We start from the raw sequence: 19411 nt of genomic DNA on the forward strand, positions 1-19411 counted from the left end.
ATGCTTTAGTGTTTTGAGGAATCTGCTGCAAATATTTGAATTGCAAGTTCCAAGGTTTGAACTGAACTTGCCTTTGTGACATCATTCGCCGGCCGGTTTTGTGATGCTTTTTGCCCACTTCAATGAATCAGCTATGGGAAGTTAAGCTACATCCTTGCAGGCCTCCGCTTTCATTCTGCTCAATCCAACACTCGCATGGAAATAGGAGTTAAGAACATTCAGAAATGGCTTTTTAAAAAGAATAATGAATTAATTTGCTGGGCTGTCATTCTCTCCATGGTCCATCAAGAAACTGCAGTCAAGTCCTCACGCCTACTAGAAAGGGCTTGTTACCAAGTTGGTTCCTGCTCTTGGATAGTGGATCCTGGATCTTATAGACGTCCATGCGAACATCAAACGAGGGTTGGAAACAGACGCAAGGTGCACACTTTGATAAGTACATGAGCGAGAGAGAGAGAGAGGCCACACACACACGTTTCCACAAGTGTCCTACCAAATCTATATCTGTCCAGCTTCCTTTTCCTGCTCTCCACATGACACATCCTGCCATATTGGAGCTCTGATAGGAGAATTTCCCCTTTCTCCCCTTGCTGCGGTTTCTCTCCTTTTCCTCTGTGCTCTATCTCTATTACCGAGGCGTCACTGTCTCGTTTCATCTCCCTTTTGAATCCTGTTTCTGCATGCCGCTGTGACCCTCTGACCTCAGAACGATGCCACTCAGTCGCATCCTGTCTCAGGGTGGAATAGATGACTTGTTGTATTGGAAAGTAGACAAGGCGCTCACATCTCGTTGATTTCCTGCCCTTCTCAATGAGCTCCTCTCACAGGGACGTTTGACATGTGCTGTCCCATCTCTGTTTAGTATGCCTGAGTGTGCGGGCGACCTTTGTGAGGGGCACAGGAACGCTGTATTATTCATATGCCTGAATGAATGTGTCTCGTATGTTTTCTTAAGCAGCCTAGCAGCAGCAGGCCTGTAACCAACCACCCAACAGCTTAGCTCCGTGATATTTCCATGTCAGCAGTCCAGACCTGCCGACGTGTGAAATAAAAAATCTGCGCAACCTCACTGGGGTTATAAAAAAAAATAGTGGCACACGTTTATTGTCATTTTCAGCAGTTCTGGGGAGTTTTTCCTGACCACATACATCCAGATGACCTTTATCTTTTTACCCCTGACGACAATCAAACTTCTATGTAAATATTAGGGTCTCTCCGATCGATTTGCCACCGATCAGTATCGTCCGATTTCCGTGAAAAAGCACGTAATTGGCATGTGCTGATAAATGCCTTTCAACGGCGATCACAAAGCCGATCACGCCTGGCTCGTACGATTGCAGCCTACAGCCTGTAGCGAGCCTCCCCCGTCCGCTTTCCTTCACCCTGCCCAGGCATGCCGAACCCAAAACAAACATGTCTGCCGTGTGGAACTTAACCAGCAGTTTGTGAGCGTGATGTAAAATGTGCACCCTGCGGTACCTGCCACGAAAAATATCTCAGCGGGGTATTACGTTAAAAAGCTTTAATTTAATACGGCATTTGAAGAACAAGCACTTGACGGAGGCAACTGAGTTTTTGAGGCTCACGATGTCATCATCAGTCAAACGGCAGCTAATTTAGCCAAAACGCTGGACAACACTCGCCCGTATGTGCGTGACAGTCAGAAGTCTCAAGCAAATAACCGGAAAAATACCCGCCTCGTGATACCTGGCAGTCCTGCTAGGGCTCCATCAGACAACTTACTCTCACATCCTTCTCCTTAAAGAAGGCGTCTCATCCTTTTGTAAGTTTCACCAGTGATATATGTTCTCTTGAAAAAGTAAGTCAGATATGCTTTTGTCCAAATGAAGGTGATTTTATGGTTCCATTTTTCATGTCATATAGCCAGTAGCCGGGGTGTGTGGCTCCAAGAAGCTCAATTGTGCATTTGATCCACTTTTACATATACTGTCCACTGTAACACTACACTTGCCCAACGTAATAGATGCCATATATCGAAATGTATAGTTGAGGAGGACACAGACGTTAGCAGACCTAGCATAACTATGTGAGCTACAGTGCGAACGTCACAATCGCATTTTTACAGGAACGTCATGCTAGGTTTGCCTGTTGGCAGCAGTAAAGCTACCACCAATCCAACCTACAGCTCCCACGTGTGTAGCTGACTGATGGATAGTTGGCGGAGCTCCAGGCTTTAAGGTGTGTAGCGAAGCCTGCTTTTTTACACAAAAACGACATGATGTCGTGAAAACCTGGAACTCTTGAGTGTTTGAGTGCCTCTTCTCTCAAAAATGAAACAAACAAGTTAAGAGATGATGTGTCTGTCACCTTTGTTAGACCATCATTAAAAACTCAATTTTGCATAATAGGGAAGCGTTTAGTACATTTGATGAAACCTTTTTCACGTTCCTATGACAAAAGTTGTTTTTAATCTAGGAGGATGACCAGTGCGAGTGTACGTCTCTGCAGTGTTGAATATTACCAATAATAATGAAAAGTTCCATTATAGCTTTTTGGATTGATTGGCCGCTGCCAGAATGACCAAATCCTTGTGTGGTTTGTTTTCCCCAAATGTGCTGCTGGCAGATTAAGGGCTCCTCATCCCAAATATAGTGGAGGGTAGGTATGTGTGTTACTTCTCAGCTGATGAGTGGTCAAAAAATGGGGTGGAAAGGAGGGCAAGAAGACAGATGAACCCCATTATGTCCTGCTGGGATGAAGGAGGGTTCGTCTTGTCTGCTTCGAAAATTCATAGTCTCTGCTGCGCTCACTCCTCAAATGGTGTCTTTCCTTCTCGTTTATAGTGCGCCACACCCTCTGATCACAACAATTTTTTTTTTGGAGGCTGCCAAAGCCGCCAAACACTACACTGATCACTTTGTTTTTGTGGCTTACTGTCATTTAGCAAATATTTAAAAAAGGTTATTGGTTGTTCAAGGAAGTTTTTGGACGATGTGTGCCTTGTTTAATTTATTGTGGTTCCTCTTAAAGTTCTCCAATTATTCCAAATGTACTTGTTAATTATATCATGACGGTAATATATGTCCCTCGAGCATGTTCATGAGCACCAAACATGAGAAGAATGTATCATCTACCTCACTTGTTTGCTCCACTTTTGAGATACGAAGCACGGAAACCGTCGCCTTTCAAGTTTTCCTGATGGAAAAACCCCCTTCCTCATGAGCATGATACCACCTCTAACCTGCCACTAGGTACATGAGCCCTCCTCGTTTATATGCCCAGCAGGATTTGTGTAAAAAAAAAAAAAAAAAAAAAAGGCTTAGCTACACACTTTAAAAAAATGTCTAAACTGTCTGGTATCAAAGCTAGATTTTGACCAACACGCTATTGCAGGACCTTTGACACCGATTAAAAATTCTTACCACATTTAAAACCACAGGCCAGACAAGTCAACGGAGAGTGAGGTTGCAAGGCCTTCCCTCTCAGAGACCCCTCATAAGTCATGAAGTATAAATGTACACCAAAGTCACCCTGGGAATTCATCCTATTGATGAGCCAAATCAAGTATTCTTCTTAAAGATTCTAGAACCACAGAGCATTAACGGTTTCAAGCTGAAGGGATTTTGAGCGTTGCTGCTGGTTAGTAGCACGCTGTAATAGGATTCAATAGAAAAAGAATGTCAAGCCCAGGAGTGTGTGTGTGCTTCTTTGCTGTGCCTTAAAGTCCAGTTGGCAGATGCCATTGTGTCTGTAACAGTGGTGAATGTTACTGGAGACTGGAGATATTTCAAGGGTGTGCCGCAGAGCAGAACTTTAAATTCTTGGGCCGGGCCCTTATGATTCTTTTTCCTCTCCAAAGCATGTTTTTGCACGAGGACTGGTTTGCTCAACCATTCACGTTTTTACATTTTGTGTTCATCTTGGTGTTGGTTTTCTTTGATTAGGGAAGCGTTGGTCACGGGCCAAGGAAGAAGTCAAAGCCTTCTGTTGTGGTTCCGTCTTGGTGTGGCTCCAGGAATTTGTTTTGAGCCATTTTTATACAACAACTTCCAATCTTGTCCAAGAAATGTTTGAATAATGAATTTCAATGGCAACATTTATACATATGGCAGAAGTGGACTGCAGCAGAAGTACATACTGTAGCCTACTGAGTGCGATTGTGGAATAAATGAGATGTTATTGAAGGTAAACAATGACAATCTTCAGTGTGTTTGTTCGCTGCCTTAAAGTCTATAGTGTCTGCCATTAGGGGTGTCCCGACCCGATATTCATATCGCACTTTGGGACGACAAATCTGATCATATCGGCTTGCCTCTAAACGCTTAATGGAGCACCTCGAACCTCGCTACATGTTTCCCAGCCGCCACGACATTGCGGATAAAACTATACCCCAGGTGCGTAAAGAAGTAAATGTCTCATACCTGCTGTTGCTGACTATTGTGTCTGTTTGAGTAATATCACTGGAACAAGCCATTTCTAACATTCCACGCTACAAAATAAATAAGAAAAGTATGAAGGATGCATGCTGACAACGGATTGATATCGGACAATATTCAAGGCTGCAATATCGTTATTGGATTGGAAGTAAACAAGTTGTGTCAGGTGCCATAGTGTTGAACTTAAATATATGACTGTTTTTGTTTTTTGTATGTGGCCGTTTATGCATCAATATATTTGGTTTCAATATCACCATAAATAAAAAGAAAATAGACATAGAAAATATTTAAATTTGAGATGGACACTTTATTGGCTATTGGATAATGTTTTTCTGAATGTTCTGAACTTCTGTTTCAATTCCAGTATCATATTAAGCAGGATAAATCTGTCTGCTGTTGTGTGGATGTAGCTCAGCTTCCATCGCGGACGACTGAATCAACAGTGCCTCCGCTGGTTGCAGCCAAGTACTGCAGTCTATTTTGCCTCAAATACTGTACTTGAATGAACATCGAATTCCACACAATGGCCTGAATTCTTAACTATTATTCTGTCTATCCCTATTTTATTTCCAAGCATCCACATTAGTGTACTCCAGAGGTTTGCTATTAAAGTTGAATTGTACAAAGATGTTTTATTATTAGATGTACGATCTGCCACTCTGTTATGTTAATTCACCCATAGTGACGTTGACGTATTGATGCCACTTTCACAGGATTATGAAATACAAGAGTTTAAGCCAACCAGTGAATGGTGCCGATATATACAGTTGATAGCATTTTTATTTTCTGCAAATCTGTTCACTTTAAGCCATGCTGGTTTACTAAAGAGGACTCCTTACAAAAGGCCCACTAGTGACACAGACCTTTAATCATACAACAGTAGAGAGACGAAGACGTTGCCAGTCTCCAGCCAGGCCGCCATCCTGTCCTTCCTGCCACGCGGGCAAGAGCTTCCAAGCACGCCAGCAGGTTTTTAGTCGCACTCCACACGGATCATATGAAAAAGAGAGAAAATGTGCAGTAACTTCTCGGGTCTGTCTTATTTTTAGTTGTCAAAGTACTGTGCCTGGCATGGTGCCAGTGATGACACCACGGGCGTCCTTGCTTGTGAGAGATGCTGACTAAACAGGACGCTTTCTCCTCATCAAGGACGTCAAAATCAGAATGCTCCTTTTAGTTTTCCTGCACCAACATGGCTTTTTTGTTTGGCCGACGCTAACTGCCTGCTGTAGCGTTACATAGCTGTGTCCACATCTTTGATCCCTGACCTCTCCCTGTGCCCATCTGGTGGAGAGTAACAGCATCGGTATACCACCCCCGCACTGCAGTAATCTGGCTCGAGTAACAATACAAATCACACAACTACAATGGAACCTCTAAAGCTGAACAATCATTGAGGTCGTACAATATGATTGCAAAAAAAAAAAATTTGAAGATTGAGTCATGTTGTCATACTAGATCTCAGCAAATGTTTAAAATTAGCTCACGCCACATGCACGTTTGAATTTTTTTTTTTTTTGTGACGCCACCTCAGGAGAGTACCAATAAGGGAAAAAAAAAATGCTGGAACTTTGGTTCCAAAAATGGAACTTTCATTCCAAATTAGATTCTAAATAAAAACAAATTGGAGGTCCACAGGCATTCCTGATAAGATTGTTTGGGATAAATGGATTGATACTTAAATATTGACACTACAGAAACCAAGGTTTACGATACTTTAGTCAATTTTCATATTAAAATATCGATATTTTGACATATTGGTGTTAGAGAGAAAAAGTTCAAATGAATCACGTGACATTATTTAATTACAGCTTTGCTACAGAGTCTGAATGATATCATGTTGGCAGGTAGTGCTTTTTTGTATCCATTTGAGGGTTTTATTGCTGAATTGGCCCACTTTTCCGGTTATTGTCATGTAGTAAGTAAACTTTGTGCCTGTCCTGTTAATATAGGCAGGACGGTATATAGACCAAATGTGTTTTGCCAAAGAAACATTAAAAAAATGCTAAAATGATTTCTCAAATAAAAAAGAATATGATTCCAACGCGTACTGTATGTAATCTAATTTGTATTAGTTTACAACATGTTCTGTCTTACTCCATATTCATTTCTATCTTTGTTGGCAGACAATGCCACCAAACAAATATTATTTATTATAATATTGTTGTTTTATTCACTCATACAGTGGAAACGGTTGTGTTTTGTCCTGTCCTGCGCAGTGTCTAGGTTAATGATTAAGACCATAAGGGATGGTCGTGTCATGTCCTACAATACTGCATGACAAAGGTGAAAGAGGCTGGCACTGGAACGTCATTTCACTGGGAGCAAACAAGCTTGTTATTAATGTTTAATTAAAAGGTCCGGTATTAATTGATTTCAAAAGTGTGTCTGGTGTGATCATACACTGGTCAGTGCCAGCAACACCTAATTAGCCTCGATGGGCTTTTTACAGCCAGCCGCTGCAAGGGTCGGTGTTTACAGCATGTCAGTACACCGAAACACTCGGGACTTTTTTTTTTTTAAGAAGGCCAAATGACTCAATAGAGCTTAGATTTGTCCTTCATTTTTCTTCCCCCATGGCTAAACCAGTGAATATTTCCAAACACGATGCAGTTGAACCTCGAAGGTTGAACACAAACTTTTCCAGGACGGCGGAGGTTAAATTATACACGTTTTAGGTAACGTTTTAACGTTCTGTCAACTGTCTTACAAGAGTAAAAAAAAAGTTAACCACTGTAAGCGGTCAAATTGTGTACTCAGATTTTAAAAATTTGTAATAAACCGTGAGGACAGAAAACTTGGATTCATTCATTCATTCTGAGAAAATAATGGAAATTAAATTAACATTCTTACTTGTCAAACAAAAGTAAAAATAAGCTTCACTGACGTAACGAAACAACAGTAAAACGCGGGAGGTCTCAGCTTGTACGTCTGAGGTGAACTTAGTCTGTGATTATTTTTATTGTCATCGCCATATTGTGCTGAACAGCCAGGACAGAGACACGTGTACTGCTTTCCAGTGTTGCAGTAAGTTCCATTTCCTGTTCTATGGTCATTGTCAAGCATGCCATCACCGGCGCCCTTCTGTGGTTGCATCCCAAAAAAAGCCAAAGAAAAATCATAACACACTTGTAGCGTTAGTCTTTTAAAGGGCCCTTATGATGCAATTTTTTGTTTTTTTAATGGTGTTCAAACAGTAATGTGGCCCTAAAGCCTGTTTGTGACCAAAAAAACACAAGAAAACCTCCTCCCTCATGGACATACTGTACAGTAATAGCTGTCAACTTGAAAAGGCAGAGAAGATCGTAGACGCTTTATCAACTTAAATCCAGTAGATTTTCTCGAGTTTTATTTCACACCTCAACTATTTAGGAGCACAGGTTAGTTTGATTGTCGTAGAGTCAGAGAGGAACAGCATCAAATTATTACTCATTACTATTCAGTTTGTATCTTAGGAACAACAATAGCTGTCACATTCCAGTGGTCTCTCCGGTCTTCTCTTGTTACAATCATTTGAATAGTTGTGACAAAGATACTCGAATGTTACTTAAAGAGTCTTCGTTCTTTTCGTTTCATTTCTTTACTTTGTACAACCACCTAGTATTAATAATGTGTGTCATTGTTCTATCACACAGGTATTAAAATTCATCGCAATTGCCACATCAATTGTATCAGGGGTTGTCATGTTCTTTGATAAATACACGTACAGTGACGTGACGCTTATTTTTAATAAGCCAAATTTGACAGAACAATACCTCCTCCCGCCGTTAGCTAGATGAGCCCACCCTGTGTATATGACCACCCTGTCAGAGAACTGCTTTGAAAAAAAAAAAAAAAGGCTTCGCTACACATGTTAAAATAAATCCTAGAGCTCAGCCAACTATCAGTTTACAGACGTCAGAGCTATAAGTTTTGGGTTTTTTGTGTTCTATCAATTCAACTTTTGTAATTCTATCGTAATAAAGTTTGGGATTCATGCTATGTCTAGGTGACTCAGGTGTGACATGCTGATGAAAGATGACCGAGAGCTCCGTGTATTGTGGCAGGCCGCATGGTGGAAAACAAACAGACAAAAAATGTCTGGAATGTGATTTGACCTATCAACTAAAGCGTGAGCTGAAGGGCTGCCAAATCCCCACTGCAGGACACACACCACACAGGCCAATAGTTAACTAGGCTACCAACATGGCTATGTTATCCCACTCCCCCTTACCTCATCGGCCAACATATCTCTGCAGGATGTGGGAGGGAAAGAATAATGAAGGGGTTTTTTTGTGGTGTACAAGCAGGCCCTTTTAAAAATCTAAAACTTTATTTGGCGAGTCACGTCGTGGACAGCCCGTGTACGAGCTGAACAAGCAGACGTCTTTTAGGTGAGATCCACTTTCTCTCCGGAGACTTTTTCTAGTGTGCTGCACAGCATGTTCAGTATTGTTGGGAGAAGAAGGCGGTATGCAAAAGAAGGCAAGTCAGGACGCCACTTGGGTTCCTCAGGCGTAACTGGAAAAAACATGTGACATGTGTTACCCAAAAGTATTCGGGCACACTCGGATTACACCTGCAGTAACTGAAAATGGATGAAAATATGAAGTTAGTGGCCCCTTTTGCAGTTGTTAATTTATTAATCCATTAATTGATTCGTTGTTTTTTCTAAAAATAAAATAAAAAAGTTCACTTCCGATGCGTATTTAACATTGTAACTGGAATGTCAGGAACTTTTAAATGAAATAAATTAAACAAACAAACAACATGATATATTAAACAAAAAACACAAAAAAAAACAATGAAAATAAAATGGACTCAAGTCTTATTTTGGCAAAAATTGCTCTTATATAAAATTCACAACCACTCACAATATTTCTGATTTTGAATCAGTGTCACTTTCGTTTTTGTCTGGATATTAACACACACAAAAAAACAATAACCCGGAAAAACTCTGAACTTCACATTGTGTGTCATTGTAGACGTCAGATCATTTGCAGGTGCACTTCCTTGACTGACTTTAACAACATTGTTTGGTTTGTTTTGGATGCACGAGATTAGATTTTAACATTACTTTTAAGAAAAGTACAATGAATGAATATAAAAGTATATGAAAATATATTGCAGTCGAGTAATGTAATTTGTACGACGTTACCTTGCATTGCTTCTCACGAGGCCACACTCTTCTGCACTCTGCGTGTATACGAGCAGCCCCGCCTCCACCCACCAAGACAAAGTAACCGTATAACTGACAAAAGGGCTCACTCCGTTGATGCCATTGTTCTATGGAACAAACGCACCAAGGTGCTGAAACCAATGAGTGAACTCTCTTCCTGCCTATTTGGAGGCAGGAAATGAGGAAAACAGACACGCATGCTCTTGGAAACGTATTGAAGAACGCAAAATGATCCCGTTCATTTTCATTTATTGTGTGTAATTAATTAATTATCATCCCAGGCCTGGTGCCTGAACGAGGCTGAACCAGAAATCTCGTCACGTTTTAATCTTGCAAGATCTTGTGACATCCCTAGTAGCTTGTCTTCCAATGCATTTTGAGTACAATCCACAGAGGGCGCCACCGATGTCATTTACGGTCATGTATAAAGTAATAAAAAATTGATAACGAAAGACATTTACTTTTATGAGCCCACGCTTTATGCTACATTCAGAGGTTGTTGTAGCAATTTGATTGACCTCACATGTCAAAAAAAGGTGCAGCAGGTTGCAGTAAACTGCCAGGTTAGCCATATGACATATAAAAGTGTCATTAAACATCTATCCCAGCCAACACAGGCCAAACCTGAAGTGCTCCTCTTGCCCATAGTATGTAAGTGTTTCTGTGCTCTTATTGCTTATTTACATCCAACCCCTTTTGTCTTTCTCCTGACTCAGACTTTGTCAAAACATGTCAGCACTAGTGAGTGTTAGTTTTGGAGTAGTGCACAAAAAGGCCGCAGTTGTCACCCTGTGTTTTTTTGTTGTTGTTTTTTTTTATCAGCACAACACACCAGCTAGTATCATTTTTTTAATAGCTGCAAAACAGGTTTCCTCCAGCGTCTGTTCCTGGCTCATACCGTCCTTCCAAATCCTTGTTATGTTTTATATGGCATGTTCCACCAGAACACATGTTTTACTGATAAGGGTTTCAGAGGGAGGTTGAGCGTTTGTCACGGTCAGGTGAACTTTTCCTAAAAGTGCATTTAACATACAAATAATCCTCTTCATGCATGATGAGGTCATAGGCATGTGGCTTATCCAGACACCTCTAATCAGCTGCATATGTTCACTCTCCTTGCAGCGTGTCAACTGACTGTAGAGAGTTCCGATAACTTTTATTCACTTTTACTTGTGGAATCTCAAGCGCTCGCTGAGAAGCAGTGACACACCATGCTAAAAGGGCCTGTCATCTGAAAGAAACACACACGTGAGTCAACACCTCTGCACTCCGACTGTCCGCATTCTTGACATAGACGTCTCAGTAGTGTGTGGCCAATTATTCATGGCTGCGCTCCCGTAACACATTTGTGAGTCATTCCTGGGTTTAGAGTTCAGCTGTTGAATCTCAGAAGTCTGCTGTCCACTCCTTGCATTGTGTTTACCCAGGGCTGGTCTCCCAAATATTTTCCCAATATTTGCATAGCCAGTCATTGGGAAGGCATGTGTGTGTGTTTTGCACACGTGTGTATCTGCGCGTGCGATATTTCGAGATTCAACTAAACATGTTATTGTATATTCTCATTGTCAGGTCAAATTTCATCCAATTAGTCCATTCTTTGATGTTCCTCCGCAGCCTTGAGTCCCAAATTGCTCCAGGAAAGTCCCAATTCTCAAAGGAAAATATCAGTACGCTTACTTTCATCCATACAGTATCACAAAAGTGAGTACACCCGTTACATTTCAGCAACCATTTTATTATATCTTCTACAGGGAGAATACTATAGAAATGAAACTTGGATATTACTTAAGAGTAGTCTGTGTACAGTTAATAGGAAGGAAGGAATCGCAAGCATCAGTTTCCCTCATGCATTCATTTTCTATAGTATTGTCCCTTCAGAAGATGTATTGTAATAAACATTTGGTTGCTGAAATGAGGGGCGTACTCACTTCTGTGAAATATTGTACAGTATCTCACAATATATTGACACTTTGGACACAATGTGGACATTTTCATCAAGGGTGTACTTACTTTTGTTGCTGTTTAGACATGAATGTTTTGTATTTTGAGATATTTTGAAGAGACTGCAAATTTCCACTGTTATCCAAGCTGTCAATAGCCACAGACTACTTTGCATTGTCATCATTTATAATAGATATAATAGATAATGAGATGTAATAAATTATTTGCAGAAATGTGAGGGCTATACTCACGTTTATGACACGCATTAAAAAATAAATAAAAACAAAAACTCTGACGCTTTGTAATCCTACCTCACTAGAGCTGAGCTCGTCAAATGAAAACATATTCAAACTATTGCTTTGTTTTCTCTTAGCATCGGTAGCCATGTGTATCTGAGTGTTGTTTGCTGCCAACTGGGTAGCTAGTTTTATTGTTTTAACTTTTTGCATACGATAGTGGTTGACTTCTTTTTACACTTTTTTTTTTTTTTTTTTACACAAAATCAGCGTGTGCAACTACCATGTGTTACCTTTTTTGTCGCATTAATAGATTGCTGTAATGTGCTATCATTACAGTTAAACACTAATAATATTTGTGTTTAAACTATTTCGATATTTTTAAGTGCATGTACAGTTAATAAAGGTCTTATGATGGCAGCAGTTTGACTCGGAACAGATTATTTCTATTGTCGAGGTTCTATTTGGAACAGATTGGAGATCGACAACTGATTGTTTTTTACCTTAAAGGTTCCATTGTAATACTCAAAGTGATTTGAGGTGCTAAATTTAATGACTACTAAGGGGTCTAGTCCAACCCCTGATAGACGACTCACTGAATGAAGATGTGACTCTATGATTGTGCATGTAGTGTTTGGCTTCCTCTGTCTGCTCAAACCATCATCAGAACCCCTCACTCTGCTTTATTTTCTTTGGCATTGGTTGGCTGCACGTACACATATGAAGATATGTGACCGAGTGTGTCCTACTCGCTGACCTCACACGTGAACACACACACACACACACACACACACACACACACACACACACACACACACACACACACACACACACACACACACTGTTTCCCCCTCTTTCCTCACTCAAGCCTGTTAATTGAATTGAGGCTGTGGCTTTGGCCCCCGGCTCACGAGTCAGAGGGAAAAGTGCAAAAGCAGACCCTGTGCTTTCCCTGGGACTGACCAATAGATTATGTTTGCAGCCTTTTTTCCTGCACAGAATGGTTGTAGGTCTTGAATACTATTTCAAGAGATTGTTTTTGAAATCATGTAGTTTGGCCTACGCTTCAAAGAATGAAACTCATGTTCTAATATTTATGACGGCTACCATTAGAAGAGGTTTTTTTTTTTTTGCTACTTGTATAATTAAGTGTTTTTTAAGGACAAATTTAATGTTGAATTCGGGTATTGGTTCAAATTAGGATAGGACTTGATGGAGGTCTGCACTACCATTTGAGGCTTGTACACATTATTTCTTGTTGAATGTTGAACTGTTGAAAATATACAGGGTATGCAGTGGAAACTCTTAGCTGTTAACATATTCACAGATGGTGAGTTTTGAATAAATTATAGGAAATAATGGACATGTAGTCAGTCTTCCAACTGTTGCCATCATTTTTTAATTGTACATGCATTGTCCCAACTTTTTGTTCTCATGTAAACATTCCTTAAAGGGATAGTTGTACGACATCCCCATCATATATATATATATATCAATAGTGACTTACCCCCCCATTTTGTCCCGTGAGTCCAGCTCTGGTCGGATTTCCGTGACAAGGAACGTATTTCTACTTAGCTGCTGGGACATTTAAGTAAAGAGTTTGGCTTCTCAAAACAATATGTGTTCAAAAGAGTAATACATTTGCATCATAAAAACGCCCCCTTAAAAAAATCAGACCTCACAAATCGCTTGGAGTTATATTTGTCCCTGCGCACTGTCGCCTCGCCATTCGTGTGTATGTGATGAAGATGCTTTCTGCCCTAATGTGTAGTCCAGAGGCTGTGTGACTTGTGAATGATGTGAGCATGTGGAATCGTTGTTCTGGGGAAATACCTGGGGGAATGCTTGTAAACAGGCATGTATTATTATTCACATCATCATTGTTGAGCTTTTTGGACAACCTCATGAGGCTTCCACAACAGACGTGCTGTTGACAGGTTGTTGTTCATTTGAATGAGTTCTGTATTTGTATGTTGTAATAACACCTCACAGCAGTGTAAGTCCTCATCCAGGTCCCAAGGCTGTGAGGTACTGTCAGAATTATTGAACTGCAGGAAATGTTTGCTCCCCCGGAGGAACATTCCTGCTTGGTCTTTTGCGCTGCAGATGTTACACCAGAGCAGTCTGTGGTTGATCCATGCTCTTTTAATTCTGCCTCATGCAAACACTCAGGACCTACAGTCGTCTGAGAACAGGAGATTTTGGGATATGCAAAATAAATGATACGTCAGTAAGTTTTTTTAATGAAATTGATTATTGATTAATCATGTCTTGAAGCAATTGAAATAATATAAACTGCACTACTTGGCTGCAAACCAATCTGAACTAGTTTGCTGTCTGAAGAACAACAGGACGTCAGCCATGGGAAGTTGATCTACATCCACGCTATAGATGCTACGCCTTCAAGCGCATTACTACACTGCCATGGAAACAGGAGTTCAGAACAATGTACCATTTGTGTCTTAATTTCATCATTGACATACCTTTGTGGAGCAGAGAAGCCACCTGCAGGCTACGACTGCTATGGGATAGGCCTGGTAAAGTCTCAGTGTCAGCTCAAGTACAGTATTAGTGGTGACAACACAAGAAAGATGATCCCCAAGTTATGCTGAGAAGCTACAAATCATTTCACTCGGAATGAATAAAACCCTCCCGCTGGATGCTTGTGACATTTCATAAAAGAGAAAAGATATTTTGATGTTGTCGTCATAAGAGATTTGTAACTAATATTCCAAGTTTTGCCACTGAAAGGGGTCACAGAAAGTTGTCTGATTTATTGATTAACTAATTACTCAAGCCATTTGTTTGCAGATAAGGCCTTAGAATGAGCACCAAAAAAAAAAGGCAACCCCTTATGTATCGACGCAAGGGCTGAATGTCAGTTGTAGTAATGAATCGAATTGAAACGGCAATATCTGCCAGACAAATCGCAGGTAGATTATTTTCCTAAAATCGTTAAGACCTAATTGACGCTATAGCTTGAAGTGTGAGTGGTCAGCATCCAGCAGCTTTATGTACCTCTGCGTGCACTTTAAAAAGTTGTATTCACTACTCAGCTGTTGGTGTGATGCTCGTGTGTGTTACACTTGCCGTACTGTTGTTTACAATGAATCAACAGTGGTATTAATGCTGGCTGAGCAGTTTGCGCCTTACCACTGTTACAACATTGGTTGTATTGCTGCTGTGTTTGTGCAATTTACTTGTTAAAAAATGACCATGTGGTCAAAGAGAGTTTGGTTTTCTCGTCCACTTTCTTATGAACTCAGTACATTGTTGTACAGTATATAATGACTTTTATATACAGCAATGAGCGTTCACATTTCTGACATGGTCTCTCTCTAATTATTATTATCGCCTGCTTCCCGGTTCTCTGTTGGAAAAGGGTGGATTGCTCCCTCCGGGTTGGGAATGAAGTCCTGCCCCAGGTGGAGGAGTTCAAGTATCTCGGGGTCTTGCTCATGAGTGAGGGAAGGTTGGAGCGTGAGGTCGACAGACGGATCGGCTCTGCGCTGCTGTGATGCGGTCGCTGTACCGGACCGTCATGGTGTAGAGTCAATTTACCGATTGATCTATGTTCCCACCCTCACTCACCTATGGTCATGAGCTTTGGGTCGTGACCGAAAGAACGAGGTCACGGATACAAATGAGTTGAGATGAAATGAGTTTCCTCCGTAGGGTAGTTGGACTCACCCTAAGAGATAGGGTGAGGAGCTTGTTCATCCTGGAGGAGTTCAGAGCCTTCACATCGAGAGGAGCCAGTTGGTGGCTCGGGCATCTAGTCCGGATGCCTCTCGGACGCCTCCCTGGTGAGGTGTTCCGGGCATGCCCAGCCGGGAGACGCTGGAGGGTTTATGTCTCACAGCTGGCCTGGGAACGCCTTGGTGTCTTCCCTGTGGAGCTGGAGGAGGTGGCTTGTGACCGGGAAGTCTGGGCTTCCCTACTGAGACTGCTGCCCCTGCGACCCAGACTCGGATAAGCGGAGAAAAATGGATGGATGGATGGCCTGCTTCCCGTTCTCTATGCGGTTTAGGTATATAAATATAAATATAAATTAGAGCATTTGGAATTCCAGCTGCAAAGTCTGTAGAGAATGATTCACATCACCATTGCCTGGGTCCCCAGTACTAAGATGGTAGAATATATGCATACGATGCAAAACTGATCATCAAAATGTGTCCACCGGCAGAGATTTGATTATATCGTTCCCTTTGCACAACCTAGCTCCATCTTGTGAATCCAGCCTAATGTGATTGGAGGCAGACACGGAGGAGGAGATCGAAGCTGTAAATAGCAGGAGAAGATATCCCAATAGACTCAAGCTGTTTACAGAGAAACTCTACGTAAAAGAAACGAATAAAGCAGAAAGAGGAAAAAATACAGTTGTTATCCATTTCATAATACAGTACCGGTGACGTGCGGTGAGGTTCATGGCTGGTGAGGCACTGACTCCTTTGGAGTTATTTTTATGTTAATGCAGAAAAAAGAGAGAGGAAATTCACTTTGATCACAAAAATATTTTCAGTTACTTCTTAGATCCATTTTTAAAAAAAAATTTTATAAACAGAAAAGCATGTGTGTTCTTACCTATTATTTGTATATGATGTAAATGCAGTATTTCCTTCTCTGGGAAAAGTTCTGATACTTTGTTGTAAAAGTCTGATCACCTCCTAGTGAGTTTGGGTATGTACTTCTTATTAAAAAAAAACACACACAAAAATTACAATAGGAAATCAACAGTCTTGCTCAATGGCGCCCACGTTGCTCTGTAGCAGGCTTCTCTTGTTTTCTATTTTACCTGCTGGGATGGTTGGTATAGCAGGAAAAGTCATATTGAAGGCAAGGATTGCTGTGAGGTAACCAAAGTAAACACTGTTATCAGGTCCTCTGCAGGAGGAAGTCTCACTCAACCACTGAGAGTTTTGGTCTTTGTTGGGCTGTTTTTTTCCCACTACTGGATGCTGGACCTTTTGAGATGAGGATATTAAAGATGTTTTTCACATGTTTTATTATGGAAAAAATATAATTTTTTTTGTAATTCCAGAAGAGCTTTACTGCATTGTAGAAAACAAACAGTTCAGAAGCTTGGAAATCTCACTTGTTTATTGATTGTTGTAGTCAACGATCAATAAAAACAATCTTTACATACATACATACATATAATACATACTCTCACTGGGTACTTCATTAGGAGCACATACATACATATAACACATACTCTCACTGGGTACTTCATTAGGAGCACATACTATACATACATACGAGGTGTGTCAGAAGTTCCAGGACCGTATAATTCCCCCTGGAGTCTAACGCACTCACACCTTCATACAATTCTGGAAGGATTCTTTCGGGATGCTCCGCTGCTCTGTTGTCACGGCCATCATAGTGTCATCCACGTCTTCAAAACGGGACACATTGGTGATCCCCATGAGCTGGGTGAGTAGTGAGTTTTCTACAGCACAGCAATGTTCTTCTCAGCCAGGAACTATCGGGTGCTCAGGGTATTGCGAGCAGGCCCCTCTCACCTCCTCTCATGCACTGAGCAAAGCAAGGGCCACAGGATCTCTTTGGAGACGTGCTGGTCGATTGTCTGACCGCCTGGCCCTGTGGCAAGAACTGCCAATGGACAATGTCCCTCACAAGATTGCGATAAACATCAACAGTGCTGGAACTTTTCTGACACACCTCGTACATACATACAGTCCATACTCTCAATAGGCACTTCATTAGAACTCTTGCACCCTTTAATGAGATCCAATGCAATGCATACAAAGACACTTTGGCCCAGTTTCAATTGACACTGTCAGAAATGTGTTATGATAAAAGCATGCTTGATATTTTGGTTTGCAGTGGTGTAAAACTGCATTGCATCATACTTAGAGCTGATTGTCATATTTTGCCCATCTTGTAGCTAAATAATGCAACCAAAATATGACAAAGATATAGATATATGCATATTTTTCCTGTAAAAAAATAAGCTTTTGGACTGTATCTTCTCTTTTGCCATTTTGCACCTTGATTAAGTCGGCCAGCTTGGTTTCAAATGTCCTCTTTGCAGCTCGCTACCTCTGTCCACGTGCTCAAGTCATATGTGACCCAAACAGAGCTGCAGGCCTATTTAACCCAGTCAGGGGCCATGTGCTTTAAAAGAGATTCTGGCCTGTAGCTGCTGACCTTTTTGTGGCTTGCCCACACAATTATGCCTCTAAGCTTTCCACTGCATTAGTCTGAATCTGCTCATAGTGGATGAACTAGAGGCCACTGTGGCTTCCATAGCTTTGCGATATCACCAGGTGAAGCAAAGGGCAACAAAGTCTCACCTTGAATGCAGGCTTAGCTTCATGATATTCATTATGTAGCTCATGCATGGGGTAGACTAAAGGCAGGCAAGGAGAGAGCGTGTCCATAATTGATTGATGGAATTTTGAGGGGAGAGATGAGTGGAACAACGCTTTCATTAGCATCAACATTATGAATGTGTATTACTGCATCTTCCACTTGAGAAAGCGAGAGATGATTGCAGTGTATCGCTATTTTAGTTCCCACCCAAACAGTATAGTTCAATTTAGTTCATTGCTGGTGCTGAACGAAACTTTTATTATCACTTCAATTTCCACTTTTCTTATTTCAACCTGAATACAAGTAGGTTGTGCTAAGGAACGATGATATAAAGCAGCAACAAAGGAGCCTACATTTTTAAAGCCTGTCTGAGAAGTAAAACAGAGCAAAAGGAGAGGGCAATGCTAAGAAAGAAAAGTGTCCCTCCTCCATAGTGCACAGTTAAACATGGCACATTTCCAGCCTGCTTTTACCCTGATGTCATCTAGCATGGCTCTGACCTCAGCGCGCATCCTGCTGAGCAATTTCTAAAACCATACATCATGCATTATTACCTTTTTTTCCCTTAATAGCACACCGTGAATGGCCATCCTAGGAGGATGTTTTTTTTTTTTCACGTCGAAATGGGTGTTTGTAATGCAGATGCAGTGTTCCTTTCCTCTCGACTTTTTTTCTACAAAAGTCATTCTTCCTGCTTTCTGTGCCACCTTCCTGTTCCACTCACATTTCCTGTTGTGCTCAATGAAAGGAATAGCTCTATATGTGAAATTACTCTCGATACATTATATAATATACAGATATTATATAATAGTATTTTTTCCCAGAAAAAAGTTTGAAAAAGATGGTTAGTCTTATATACAGTATGGGGGTCTAGAGATGTATCCATGCATACCAACAGGTGCCACCCAATGAATTCTCCCCAAGCAAGTCAAAGCTTTTCTTCTTGTCGCTCACACAGACCAGTGACCTGGAGAGATGCAGCAATGACACAAAGGCCCACTGGACAAAAGTATCTTGAAGATTTTTAGTATTTTTTAGTATGTCATTTTAGCTTAAAAGGCTACTATTTTTCAATTTACATTTACTAGGACTGATAAACTGTTAGATACAATAAAAGTCCATCCAATGAAAGATCAAATTGAAAAAAATGGGTGTGCAAAATACTTCTAGGGTAGAATTAATAATTTGTGTTGTGATTTAGAATATATGACTTTTTTTTTAAACAAACTCTCTTATGGCCCTATGAAATCCGTTTTATTTTTCCCGAAATTCCGTTTTGTCTGTTTTAGAATTTCATTTTTCTACCTTTACCTTTCTTATTTTACCAGCGTAGATTGTGTTCT

At 40.8% G+C, this 19411-nt stretch overlaps 1 protein-coding gene across 9 annotated transcripts in view; it reads left to right on the forward strand.

Annotated features, from left to right (window-relative positions):
- The window catches only part of dip2a (disco-interacting protein 2 homolog A), an 84863-nt gene that overhangs the window by 1400 nt on the left and 64052 nt on the right, over positions 1-19411 (forward strand). The window lies entirely within an intron of this gene.

Source organism: Dunckerocampus dactyliophorus, chromosome 9 (genome assembly GCF_027744805.1).
Source record: "Dunckerocampus dactyliophorus isolate RoL2022-P2 chromosome 9, RoL_Ddac_1.1, whole genome shotgun sequence".
In the NCBI taxonomy this organism is placed as follows: domain Eukaryota; kingdom Metazoa; phylum Chordata; class Actinopteri; order Syngnathiformes; family Syngnathidae; genus Dunckerocampus; species Dunckerocampus dactyliophorus.